Raw genomic sequence first — 13,127 nt, forward strand, 5'->3', positions numbered from 1 at the left:
TTCGTGAGAGGCACAGAAGAGGGCAAAGAGGACTGAGAATGGCAGCCAGGAACAGCAGTCTTGAGGACAAGGCATCAGGAGGGGTGCGGATGGAGTGGGTACATGAGGGAGTCTCTCGATCCCAGGCCCTGGATGGGCAGGTTTAGGAAATGCTCACAGGCTGCAGGAGAGAGGGAGGCGAGTCAGAGCTTGGTGGCAGGCGAGAGGGCTGGGCTCCGGGGGCGCAGAGGTATGTGTGTGACGTGGGGTGTGTGTGTGTGTTGGTGATATGTATGCATGTGTGGTGTTTCAGCAGAGGTGGCATGTGTGTGCTGTGTATGTAGGCACTAGAGTGACTTGTGGGATGTGTGCATAAGGGGTTTATGGATGTGTGATGTGTGTACATGGTATAGGTGCATGTGTGGGTTATAAATATATAAGTGTGTGGCATTGGCATAGTGTATGGGCATAGGTGGTGTGAGTATAGGGATGTTGTGTAAATGGCATATGCGCATGTATGGGGTATGTATATATGTATGTGTGCTGTATGTGCATTGTGTGTGTGCATAGGTAGTATATGTGTAGAGGTGTGTGTGTGTAAATGGCATAAGTGCGTGTGTGGGGTGTGTACACATGTATGTGTGCTATATGTGTCATACATGTGCCCAGGTGGTATATGTGTAGGGTGTGTATAAATGATATACATGTGCATGTGTGGATGTATATACATATGTGTGCCGTGTGTCATTTGTTCATAGGTGGTGTATGTGTAGATGTGTGTAACAGCATATGTGCGCGTGTGGAGTATGTTTACATATATGTGCACTGTATGCATGTTGTGTGTGAATGGCATGTGTGGGGGTGCATATATGTGCATCCTCCTCTAAGAAGCAAGGACACAACATTGTACCAAGTTCCAAGACTAAGCAGAAGACCCAATCAGCTCCCCTAAGCCTGCTAGCAGAGGAAAGAGAACAGTGCAGAAGATAAGCCCGTGCCAGTTCCAGCACCCGTCCTTAGTTTCTGGAGGAGTTACCCGAGCACAGTCTTTGGGAAGGTCGCGATGGGGAATGTGCTTGTTTCCATGAGCCACACCGCAGCCTGGGAGCAGAGCCTCTCCTAGGATGCTTGCGTTGCCATGAGCCAGGGCCTGAGCAGGCACATCCATCCTCTCGTGTGAACCTATGACAGCCCAGTGACTGGCAAGGACACTTAGGACCAGGACACGATGTCCAAACAAGGGCTCCTGCTTGCACCACACCAGCTCATTGCTGCCCTGCTGCGATTCAGCCGTGTGTGTGTGTGTGTGTGTGCTTGCATGTGTGCAATTCTGCCCTGTGTGTGCACGTGTGCAATTCTGCCCTGTGTGTGTGCATGTGGCAAGTCTTCCCTGTGTGTGTGCATGTGGCAAGTCTGCCCTGTGTGTATCCGTGTGCAATTCTGTGTATGTGCACATGTGCAAGTCTGCTTGTGTGTGTGCAATTCTTCCCTGTGTGTATGTGTGCAATTCTGCCCTGTGTGTACACGTATGCAATTGTGTGTGTGTGCACATGTGCAATTCTTCCCTGTGTGTGCACATGTGCAGTTCTGCCCTGTGTGTGTGTGTGTGTACAGCAGACATTACTGTGCTTTGTAATTGGGTATCTACTGCCCTGGAACATGCCCTCCCTCTGTCTCTGCTTTTTGAAATGAAAGTGATGTTTTTTAGCTGTTTTTCTATCACTCCCGAGGTGGAAAAAACAAGTTACTGGCAAGAAATCTGTCTCAAACTAGTCTAGGATCCACTACAAACTAAACATCGGACACATTTCTAGAAAGGAGGACACGAACGTGTAGTTAGAGCTAAGCTGGGCTCGAACGTGCACACTTTTATTTCACGTCATCATCCCAGCATCTCACAAAGAGAGCAGCACTGTCTCCGTTTTTACATCCAGGGAAATTGAGACTCAGAGCGGGTGAACCTCCTGCCCAAGTGGGTGAAGTTCAGAAAACAGGTGAACTCCCTCTGACCGACCCACAGCTCCCACACGCATTCCCTCCACACAGGACTGCAGCTGCCCTGGGAACGGGAGGTGCTCCCTGCATGTGCGCCCCATCCCTTCACCTGTGCCCCTGCACCCCCACGCCAGCTCCTGGGACAGAAGTCAGCACACCCCCACGCCAGCTCCCGGGACAGAAGTCAGCATCACACAGAGAAACCTCGCCTGCCCAGGCCGTCTGCAGTGCCGCCCAACTCTGCCCACACTCACTCAGTCACAGCAGCAATGTCCCGGCCACCTCATCTTCAGAGCCAGCCTCCTGGGTGTGTGAGCTGGGCACACTCACAAGGACCCCCACGGGGCTTCACGCTCTACTGCCGCCGTCTGGAAACTCTCAATAAGCTTCCAACAAGAAGCCCCCTGCGTTTTCCTCGTGCCCTGGAGCCCCCAGGTCCCGCAGCTGGTCCCGCCTGTCTCTGCAGCGGCCAGCGCCCGCAGTCCTCCCCAGCAAGAACAGCCCAGCCGGCCACTCCCTGTGTGTTTCCAAAAATGTTACCCACAGTCCCTGAATGGTCAGGACTGCATAGAGACAAGTTACTTTAATCTGGGGCAGCTTCCTGCCTAAACGGCCTTGATCCACAGCAAAGGAACTGCGCGGCTGCCTTTACCCCACCCACTGCTCCTCTGCACACCCCCAGCTCCCTGCCTGGGTCCCACTGACTCCTCCCTGAATGCTCCATTGCTCAAGGGACTGAAATTCCTTGAGGACATGCACACTTCCGTTTTTATCTCCAACTCAACTCCCTCCCCCACCCCACCCCACCCCCAGGGCTCTTTCTGCACACACAGCAAGGACTTCATACATTTTCTGAATTCCTGGCCCTATCAATTATAAGACAGATCATCAATGGAGTGGCGTTTCATTACGCACACAGAGTTTGTATTAAAAGTGAGACAGCAGCAGAGCTGTGAGCTACTTGGCTTGCTCCCCCCTCTGCACCCAGCCGTCCCCTAGGCAGCCCCCCAACTCCCCCCAGCAGCCTCCCCACCCCTCCAGTCCCACCGGAATCCTCCCCAATTGACACGCTTTGTCTGCTCTCTTTAGAGAACACCCCATTATTCACTGTTTCATAGCACTTCATGATATTCGACTTCTTGGGCTAGTTTGCATATTTTATGCCAAGGAACTTTTCCCCCATCTGGCCCCTGAGTCCCACGAGACTAGTTCCTGGCGTTGTGCCATCCGGTCCTCAGCCTCCCGGAGTGAATGACCGAGAGCGGCAGCACGGGGCAGAGAGAGTGGAAAGTGGTCGGCTCTCCCAACTCACTCTTCATGGCAGACCTGCGACCTCAGGCCCTCCAGCCCTTGTTCCTGCTGGTGGGTAGAAGGCATCCAGACCGTGGCCACACACCCTCAGGAGGTGTCTCAATGACACTCAGCGAGAGGCGAAGGAATTTGCCTCTGTAAACTCGCAGGTTAAATCAGAGCTTCCAGTACCTTGACAGGGGCGGGCGTTTCGTGTGGCAGCTAAGACTCTGCTTGGGACACCCACATCCCAAACGGGAGTGCCTGCGTTCCAGGCCTGGCTCCACTTCCGCTCCAACTCTCTAATGCACACCCTGGAAGGCAGAGGGCAATGACTCAAGTACTGGGGTCCCTGCCACCCACACAGGAGACCTGGGTTGAGTTCCAGGCTCCAGGTTTCAGCCTGACCCACCCCCCCAAGCATTTAGGGAATGAATTGGTGGATGGGGCAATCACCATTTGCCTCTGTCTCTCTGCTTTTCAAATGAATGTTTAAAGTCTTCTTGAGTCTCTATAAATGTTACACATGGTAATTCGCTTGTTCTGTGTCCATTTTAAATCTCCCCTCTCCCTACCAACAAGAGGCATCTGACAAGGAAGAGCTGTGAGTCCTCTTCCTCCCCATGCCCTGAAGGGTGGAGCCTTCCTCCCAGGGGTATGAGACTCTGGCCCAGGGTGTAAGCCTGGGGAAGCTAAGATTCCCGCCAGGACCCCAGGCCGCCACCCTGCCGGGGTCCCCAGGCCCTGGGAGCAGCCCTTGCATGGGGACTCCCCATTTCTAAACCCCCATTTTCAACGCTGACATCCCTGCTAGCTCTCCCTGATTCTCTCCATGGAAAGGGTCTCCCTCCTCAGTGCTGGGTCTTCGAAGCCCAGGACAGCTCTGCTGCGTGGCCCCTCTTTCCATCCTAACTCCTCGGCAGAGGCCACGTGAAAGCTGATGCCCTGCCCCCAAGGCCCCAAGCTCTCTCCTGCCTCTCTGCCTGGATCTGGAGCATCTCCCCCTGCCCTTCCCCATGCTGCCCACCGCTCACCTGCAAGCCTCACTTCTGGTTGCAGGCTTTCCCGTCCCCTGCCCCCTCCTTTGGGTCCTGGTTTCAGAGCAGCTTCTGATCCAGCTCCCTGCTGATGAGCCCAAGAAGGCAGCTAAAGGTGGCCCTGAGACTTGAGCCCCCGCCACCCAAATGACAGACCTGATGGAATTCCAGATACCTGGCTTTGACCTGGCCCAATCCTGGCTGTTGCAATCATTTGGGGAGTAAACTAGCAGATGATCTCTCTATGATCTCTCCCTGACTCTGCCTTTCAAATAAACAAGTCTAAACAAACAAAATACTAAGAATCCTGGTGCCCAGCACAGCCTGGCACAGAGGACACACTAAGGCTTTGCAAGGTTTGGATCCTTTCTCTCCATCTCCTTATTTCACACGAATTCAGCAACAGTCACTTCAAATTCCTCCAGCTGCAGCTTTCCAACTTCACATCGCTTTGCTGACCACCAGCCCAGGCTGGGGCTGAGGCGCTCCTTCCAGGCTCCCTTGCACCCCCGTCTCTCTCTCAGGTCAAGATCACTCAATAAGCCACCTGCCTAGACCACACCTCTGTGCATCCCGGTCTTCTCTCATTTTACTGCTTGACTTTTCCACCTTCAGCAGAAGATCTCAAGACACAGTGTATCAGAGTCACCAGTGGCTTATGAAAGCTGCAAACTCCAGGGCCCTGCCTTCAGAGACTGAGTCAGTGCATCTGGGGTATGCACCTGAGAACCTGAATTTCAGCAAGCTCCCCACGTGATCTGGATGCAGGCAGCTCAACTCACACCCAGCCCTCTGCTGTCCTTCCTGTTAACACCAACTTTTGCAAGCCACCTGGCCCTTTTTTTTCGAATTTCAAAGGCAGAGTTAAAGAGAGAGAGAGACAGACATCTTCCATCTGCTGGTTTGCTTTCCAAATGACTGCAACAACCAGAGCTGGGCCAGGCTGAAGTCAGGAGCCAGGAATTCCATCCTGGTCTCCCACGTGGATGGCAGGGGTCCAAGCAATTGGGCTTTCTCAGGCGCATTAGCAGGGAGCTAGATTGGAAGCAGAGCAGCCAGGACTCAAACTGGTGCTCTGGTAGGAGATGCCAGCATTGCAAATGGCATCACGATACCAGGCCTGATTCACCCTTTGTTTCTAGAACTGTAAGCCAAGTCCTCAGGTCTCACCCCTGGGTACACAGGGAGAAATCACTGGACATTCTGAAAACTGCCAATGTCTGGAATCCATCCTAAACCAGTGCAGGATGAGGAGTCATTAGTGTGAGCAGCTCAATTTCTTTTGGCCTAGTTTTTTTTTTTTTTTTTTTTTTGACAGGCAGAGTGGACAGTGAGAGAGAGAGACAGAGAGAGAAAGGTCTTCCTTTGCCGCTGGTTCACCCTCCAATGGCCGCCGCTGCAGCCGGCGCACCGCGCTGATCCTGGCAGGAGCCAGGAGCCAGGTGCTTTTCCTGGTCTCCCATGGGGTGCAGGGCCCAAGCACCTGGGCCATCCTCCACTGCACTCCCTGGCCATAGCAGAGAGCTGGCCTGGAAGAGGGGCAACCGGGACAGAATCCGGCGCCCCAACCGGGACTAGAACCCGGTGTGCCGGCGCCGCAAGGTGGAGGATTAGCCTATTGAGCCACGGCGCCGGCTTTTGGCCTAGTTTTAAAACTGAAAGTCCCGGGCCCGGCGCTGTGGCTAAGCGGGTTGATGCCCTGGTCTGAGGTGCCAGAATCCCATATGGGCATCGGTTCTAATCCTGGCTGCTCCTCTTCTGATTCTGCTCTCTGCTATGGCCTGGGATAGCAGTAGTAGATGGCCCAAGTCCTTGGGCCCCTGCACCCATGTAGGGGGCCTGGAGGAAGCTCCTGGCTCCTGGCTTTGGATCAGCAAATCTTCAGCTGTTGCGGCCATCTGGGGAGTGGACCATTGGATGGAGGACCTCTCTCTCTGCCTCTCCTCTTTGTGTAACTCTGACTTTCAAATAAATAAATAAATAAGTCTTTAAAAAAAAAGTCCTGTATCCCAAGAACTGGCCCAGCCCCTGGCTCACTGGGATGCTTGGTCACCCTCCTGGGCCCAGACACCTGTAAAGTCCCTCCAGGTCAGCTCTGCGAGTAGCCAGCCAGACCCTGGCCTAGTCCCAGGCCAAGAGATGTCTCTCGCAATCAGCCCCTGCCCCCTACCTCAGCTCTGGTCTAATCAGCTGCCTTTTTGCTCTCTTTAGCTCTGCTCATCTCCAAAGTTGTCTCTAGAGCAGCAAGAGTCACTTCTGGGAAATTGTCTTAAATAGCAACAGCAAGGATGACCCGCATCTACAACTCATCTGTGCTCCTACCATGGAACAGAGCCACCCCGGGTGCCTTCTGTGTCCCAATTCAACTCTCCAAACACGTGAGGTCATTGTCATTGTGATCCCTTGTGTGACACATGGAGAAGCTGAGCTCCAAAGAGGCTGGGGAAACCAGGCCAGGCCAGACTTAGATCCCGGAGGTGCCCAGTTCCAAAGCCCTGCTCTTCTCTCAGCTGCACGTCCACTGTGGGTCACCACCAAAGGCCATGTCTTTCCTGGTCTGAGCGAAGCGGTGATGAAGGAGTTAACGGTCAGGCAGGAGCTGCCTGGAATGGCTGGAGGCAGAGCGGTCACTGCCCCAGGGAGGGTGCAGTGCTGCCCAGAGGGGACTTGGCTCAGAATCCAGTGCAGCAATGTTGACTGACCACTGACTAACGGCTGGCTGGGACATGCCATCTCACCAAACTCAACAAGAACTCTGCCAAGGATATGGTGTTGGGGTTTTGTGGGGTTCTCCCATAAAAATTTCCTCTTCTTGCTCAAGTTCAGCACCGATTGAGAAACAAACTCATGAACTAGACTGAAAGAGGTCAAAACAGCAGCCATGTTTCTGAGAAAGCTGTTGGAAGTACATGGCATTACATCCCCCTTGGTGCCAAAGGGGCTTCCAGAAAATTCTACTCATGAGGGAGGCCAATTCACACATCCAATCACTGCCATAGGGGGTAACTGTGGACTGCAGGCTCCCTGCCTCACCACCCAGAGCTGGCTGCGTACATCCAGTCTGTAGGTGGCAGATCCAAGACAGACAGGCCCAGAGCCCAGCTTCTCCCAGAGCCATCAGCCAGAGCTGCCTCGCCTCTGCCATTGAAGACATGATGGGGAGGGAGCAGCCCAAAGTGAACCACCCACACCCTATCCCCTAGGGCTGCTCAAGCCTTGAGCCCACCCCCAGAGATGCTAGCTTGGTTTGGGGAGGGAGCCAGGCGTCCATACTTCATCAATGCTTCTCCCGCTGGCCGAACTGCCAATGCGTTGAGCAGCCACACAGAGAAGGGTTTCTCCTAGAAACAAGGAGCCGGGTGCTGCTAGGAGGCTTTGGATCATTCCCCTGTAGCAACCAGGGCAATAGCTGTTCAGGACACTAGGGACTGTTGCCCTAAGCCCAGAGCTGGTACACAGAAGGGAGAGCACAAGCAATGTTGGTCAACAGACACGCGCCCCCAAATCTGGGCTGCACTTGCAGTTTTCAGCCAGCTTGGAGCCAGAGCAGTGAACTCTGCTATTTGCAAACTGTAATACGCACCAGCATTTCCTGCAGGGCTTGCTAGCATGCAGATCCCCGTGTGGGACTCAGAGGTAAGGCTCTGTAGCTGTGAGAACAGGTGAGCATGAATGTTTGTTTGTTTGTTTGCTTGTTTCATTGAAAGGTAGAGAGACAAACAGAGGGAGAGAGATTCTATCTGCTTGTTCACTCCCCAAATGCCCTCCAAGAGCTGGGCCTAGAGTAGGCAAAGCTGGGAGCCAGGAACTCAGTGCAGGTCTCCCATGTGATTGGCAGTGACGCAACTACTAGAGCTGTCATCTGCTGCCTCCCAGGGCGTGCGTTAGCAGGAAACTGACATCAGGAGCAGAGCCAGGATTCAGATTCGAGAATTCAGATAAGGGATGCAGGAATCCCATGCACCAGCTTTTGGGTGAGGCACGTCATCTCTGGATTCTAGGCATGGCTTTGCCATCACCTAACCTTGTTTACTCAAACTTCTCCATGTGTCAAATGGGGTCACAGCAATCATGACCTTGACCTTGTGTGTTTCCTGTGAGTTGAATGAGGACATGCAGAGTGCTTTGGGTGCCCATAGACAATGTGGATAATTTGCAGGTGTTATTGCTGGTGTTGTTATTTAGGGTTGGTTTTTTAGAGACAGCTACAGACAGGCTTGAGATGCAGGCAATCTCTTGAAATATTGCACTATTTAATGCACCTATAACATGTGCAGGTATTTCACATTCATCCAATACTTAAAAATTTTAAAAGAATACTGACATAAAACACCACAGTGAGGTGGAGCAACGTCTTAGAGGAGGCAGGGCTGCGAGGGGCGCACAGACCCGAAGCAGGCAGGCAGGGCACAGCTGCAGGCCTGGCTGCCAAGGTGCTGGGGTTGGACATGACCCTGAGCAGCACTTCCTCCTCTCCAGGCCTGTACTGTACTTCTCTCCCCTCCCCCTGCCACACTCCACATGCCTGTGTCCAGACTCATTCTTTAGAACTGCCCCCACCCCACCCCCACCCTGCCCTGGGGACTCGAGGAATCTGAGCAATGTCTCCAATTCTAAGTGCTGGAGGAAAAGAGGCGAAATCAAAGTGTGTGTTGGGTTGGGGGGGGCCCTCTCTGGAGGCCCGGGCATTTGTAGGACTTCCCACTGCCTCCCAGGCTCCCCCACCCCAAGACACGGCCAACCCCCAGCTCACATGCCTCTGCCATCTGGTTAGGGGCACCCACGCCAGGAAGGGCACAGCAGCCTTCCTCCCAACCCAGCCCCAGCCCCTCTCTGCCAGTCCATGCCCTTCCCCCCCTTCCTAGCCAGCTCCATGCTCCTCCCCTCAGTCTGCTGAACCCCAACATGATGTCAAGCGCTCCTTGCTCCATCTGTTCAGCCATTCATTCAATCACTCATCCCACAAGTGTTTAATCATCGCCCACTGCATGCCCAGGCGCTATGCCCTGCAGCAGGGATTCTGATATACACAGAGTAGGGCTCGCGCCCTCTTGTGGGCTAAGGCGGTGAGCACAAGGTTTGGAGTCAGGGGATAGATGCTCGTGCAGCCCGAAGAAGAAAACAAGGCCTTTCTCATGTCCAAGCTCCTCCTCTTTTTGATTTTTATTAATGTTTGATTTACTCAAGGCAGACAGAGAGATCTTCCATCTGCTGGTTTACCCCCTAAATAGCTGCAACAACCACGACTGAGCCAGAAATGAAGCCAGGAGCTTGGAATGCAATCGGGGTCTCCCACATGGGGAGCAGGGACCCACGTGCTTGGGCTGTTACTGGCTGCCTCCCAGGGTGCAGATTGGCAGGAAGCTGGAATCAAAAGCATAGCTGATGGGGCAGGTGCTGTGGCAGAGCTGGTTAAGCCTCCACCTGTGGCACTGGCATCCCACGCGGGCGCTGGTTCAAGTCCCAGCTGCTCTACATCTGATCCAGCCCCCCTGATGGTGCGCCTGGGAAAGCAGTGGAAGAAAGCCCAAGTCCTTGGGCCCCTGCACCCAATGGGAGACTAGGAGGAAGCTCCTGGCTCCTGGCTCCTGGCTCTGGTCTGGCCATTTGGGGAGTGAACCAGTGGATAGAAGACTTCCTCTGTCTCTCTTTCTCTCTCTAACTCTGATTTTCAAAATAAATTAAAAATCTTAAAAACTAAAATAAATAAAATAAAGCAGAGCTGAGACTTGAACCCAGGAACTTTGATGTGGGATGTGGGTTGTCTTAACTGCACACCAAATGCTTGTCTTCAAGACTATGAGAAGAGACCTCCCAGCCATCGCCAAGACACAGCCCAATCTTCCCACTGTGTCTCTTACACACACAGAGAACACGCAAAGGAAAACATAGCAAGTCAGATGAGGATAGCACACTTCATGACACCAGGCCTGCACCTCAGCTTCATGGCCGTCTCAGCCTGTGTGGCTGTGCCTGACCCTGGAGAGACCCAGAAGAACACGACGCATCCCTGGGCACCTCACATTCCCAGTCTCGAGGATGAGAACGTTCATAGGCAGCCATAATACCACGCGAGAAGCACACAGTGAGTGTAAGACATCACTTCTAACCACAGCTGGCTCTTGATGAGCAGAACACCAGGGAAGGCTTCCTGGAGCAGGCGACACCAGCGCTGTCTGAGAGAGGCGGGAAGTCTGAGGTTCAGCCTGTGCATTGTCTTGGTGCTGCATTTCAGGTTCCTTAATCATCTCTCCTGATTTTGTTCCCTGTCCTGCCCTGATTGCAAATGCTCCAGGGCACTGGAGGTTGTGGAAAAATGAATCCATGTGTGCCGCGAGTGTGGCTGCATTTCCTCCCTTCCTTTTACTCAGTGTTTAAGTGACACCAAGCTGATTGTGCAACAAAAGCTAAAAATATGAAGCAAGAGTCTCCTTTTCCCTATTTTTGTGGCGCTTAGATCCCCGCCTTGGCCTTCCAGCTCGGCACAACGGAAGGCCCGAGCCGAGCATCAGATGTCTCAGCGCGGTGCTCAGCAGCTGGAATACAGCTCCTGGCGGGTGGGCAGGCAGACGGAGAAGGGCAGGGCTCAGCCAAGCAGAGGGCCGAGTCAGGGCTGCCCCGGGCTCGGTCAACAGAGCAGCCGCTGGGGAGGTGGGGGCAGGGAACGGCTGTGCCATCCCGCTTTCTGTCCAGCACAGTCACCCACACAGTGACTATCATTGTGTGTGAAGCCCAGGAAGAGGGGCCAGCGTGGTGGCATACACGTTAGACCACCACCTGCGAGCCGCAGCCCGAATCACATCAGAGCACCTGTTGGGGTCCCGGATCCCACCCAGCTTCCTGCTAATGGGCCCATGTGGAAGATCCAAATGGAGTTCCTGGCTCCGGACCTCAGCCTGGCCTAACCCTGGCTCTTGTGGGCATTTGGGGAACAAACCAGTCATTTGAAGATCTCTCCCCCTCTCTCTGCCTTTCAAATAAATAAAATAAATAATTAAAAAAATCGATTCTTATTTATTTGAAAGTGTTACAGAGAGAGGTAGAGACAGAGAAAGAGAGAGGTCTTCCATCCACTGGCTCATTCCCCAGATGGTCGCAATAGCCGGAGCTGTGCTGATCCGAAGCCAGGAGCCAGGAGCTTCTTCCAGGTCTCCCACGTGGGTGCAGGGGCCCAAGGACTTGGGCCATCTTCCACTGCTTTCCCAGGCCATAGTAGAGAGCTGGATCGGAAGTGGAGCAGCCAGGATTAGAACCGGCGCCCATATGGGATGCCAGCACCTCAGGCCAGGGCCTTAACCCACTGTCCACAGCGCTGGCCCCAATCAATTTCTTAAAAAAGAATAGGAAGACAGAGATGCAGGCATTCATACACCTGTGGATGGCAGAGAATCTAAAGGCCAGGACACCATGCTCTGACATAGGACGCGAGTCCCTGTGACAACGTACCGGGGGTGCCCTCATATTTACCCTGGCTGAGCTGGGGATAGCCCATGTGCTCTTCTCTGGAGACTTTCCTACATTACTCCAGGGTCACCCAGTGCTGGCTGATAAACTCTGACCCCAGCATTCCCTTTTAAGAAACAGCAAAAGCCTCAGAAACACCATGCAGGTAGGACAGGTGCTTAGCAGGCAGCAGCTGATGGCTCAGGTGGTTGGGTTCCTGCCACCAACATGAGACACCTGGATTGGGTTCCCAATTCCCAGCCATCGCAGGCATTTGGGGAGTGACTGGTGGATGGAAGAGCCATCTGCTTGCCTGCCTGCCTACATGCGTGTGTGTGTCTCAAATGACAAATAATCAATACAATTTTTTTTTAATAAACAGGATGGGTTGAGACTGCGCAAGTTTTAGACTCTGAACTTGGCTCTGCCCCCGCTGAGCTGTGAGACCTCAGGGAAGCCGACTGGCTTCTTTGCAGACCAGAGCAGGGCAGTGGTGAGAGTGGCGAGAAGTCAGGACCAAGCCGACAGGCCACGGAGCACATCACGTGGCAGCCACATAAAATAGTTCCCAGTGGGTTTGCCTCTGGGAATTCCAGGTGATTCGTGTCTTTCTTTTCCTCTCTTGCTGCATGCTTCCAAAATCAGACCTCATTTTCCCTGGGATAACAGATGGATAACCCCCAAGGGCAAGAGGTTGAGCGCGCCAAAAGCGCTCCACGAGAGATAAGCTTGTTTCTCTGCCCAGGAAGGACACCAGAAACCCTCGCAAGCCCTGGGAGGGAAAGGAAACACAGCCAGGATTTCACTGCCTTCCCCACCCCCAGGTTTGTGGGAGGTGTGTGGTGCCATCCGGAATAACGCAGAAGACGGGTGGCACGGCTGGGGCAGCACCATGGCCTTGAGAACCCAGCGTTCAGAGTCACATATGGCTCAGCTACAGCTGAGGGAGTGCCCTGGGTGCTGTCCCCACCCCACCCCCAGCCATCACAGCCCAGAACACCACCTGGCATAGGTCAGATCTCCCTGGGGAGCTCTGAGCTTCAGAAGCAGGTGTCAGGTCCAACCTCAAAGCCCTAAGACCCACCGCAACCTGGCCACTTCCATGGATTTCCAAACAGAGGCCCAAGAAGCGGAGGGCTCACGGTGCATCTCAGGGGGAGACCAGCAGGGACCGTGTGGCTCCAGGCCCCTCCCTGGCTGCCTTGGGAGTGCGGGGTTTCCCTGGGAAAGCAGACTGTGCAGGGACCGGCGTGGAGAGACGCACCCTGTGGAAGCCTACAATGCGACTTGCTGGGACTTCACCCCAGGCATCTGTATTCAACCAAAGCGAGGTGAGCTAAGACTTTCCCTACAAGGTGCCCATTATGGGAGGTAATTATTTGC

At 53.9% G+C, this 13,127-nt stretch overlaps 1 protein-coding gene across 14 annotated transcripts in view; it reads right to left on the reverse strand.

Moving 5' to 3' along the window:
- DAAM2 (dishevelled associated activator of morphogenesis 2) overlaps positions 1 to 13,127 on the reverse strand; it is a 115,163-nt gene that overhangs the window by 59,434 nt on the left and 42,602 nt on the right. For 2 of the 14 annotated variants that reach the window (XM_089333253.1, XM_017345099.4), the window contains exon 1: positions 2,229 to 2,638. The exons of the other annotated variants lie outside the window; for them this stretch is intronic. The gene's annotated coding sequence lies outside the window, so the exon portion shown is untranslated. Of the gene's footprint in view, positions 1 to 2,228; positions 2,639 to 13,127 lie in introns of those variants that run through there. 14 annotated transcript variants of the gene reach the window in all.

Source organism: Oryctolagus cuniculus, chromosome 5 (genome assembly GCF_051225735.1).
Source record: "Oryctolagus cuniculus isolate XC-2025 breed Fujian yellow rabbit chromosome 5, ASM5122573v1, whole genome shotgun sequence".
NCBI classification, from domain to species: Eukaryota; Metazoa; Chordata; class Mammalia; order Lagomorpha; family Leporidae; genus Oryctolagus; species Oryctolagus cuniculus.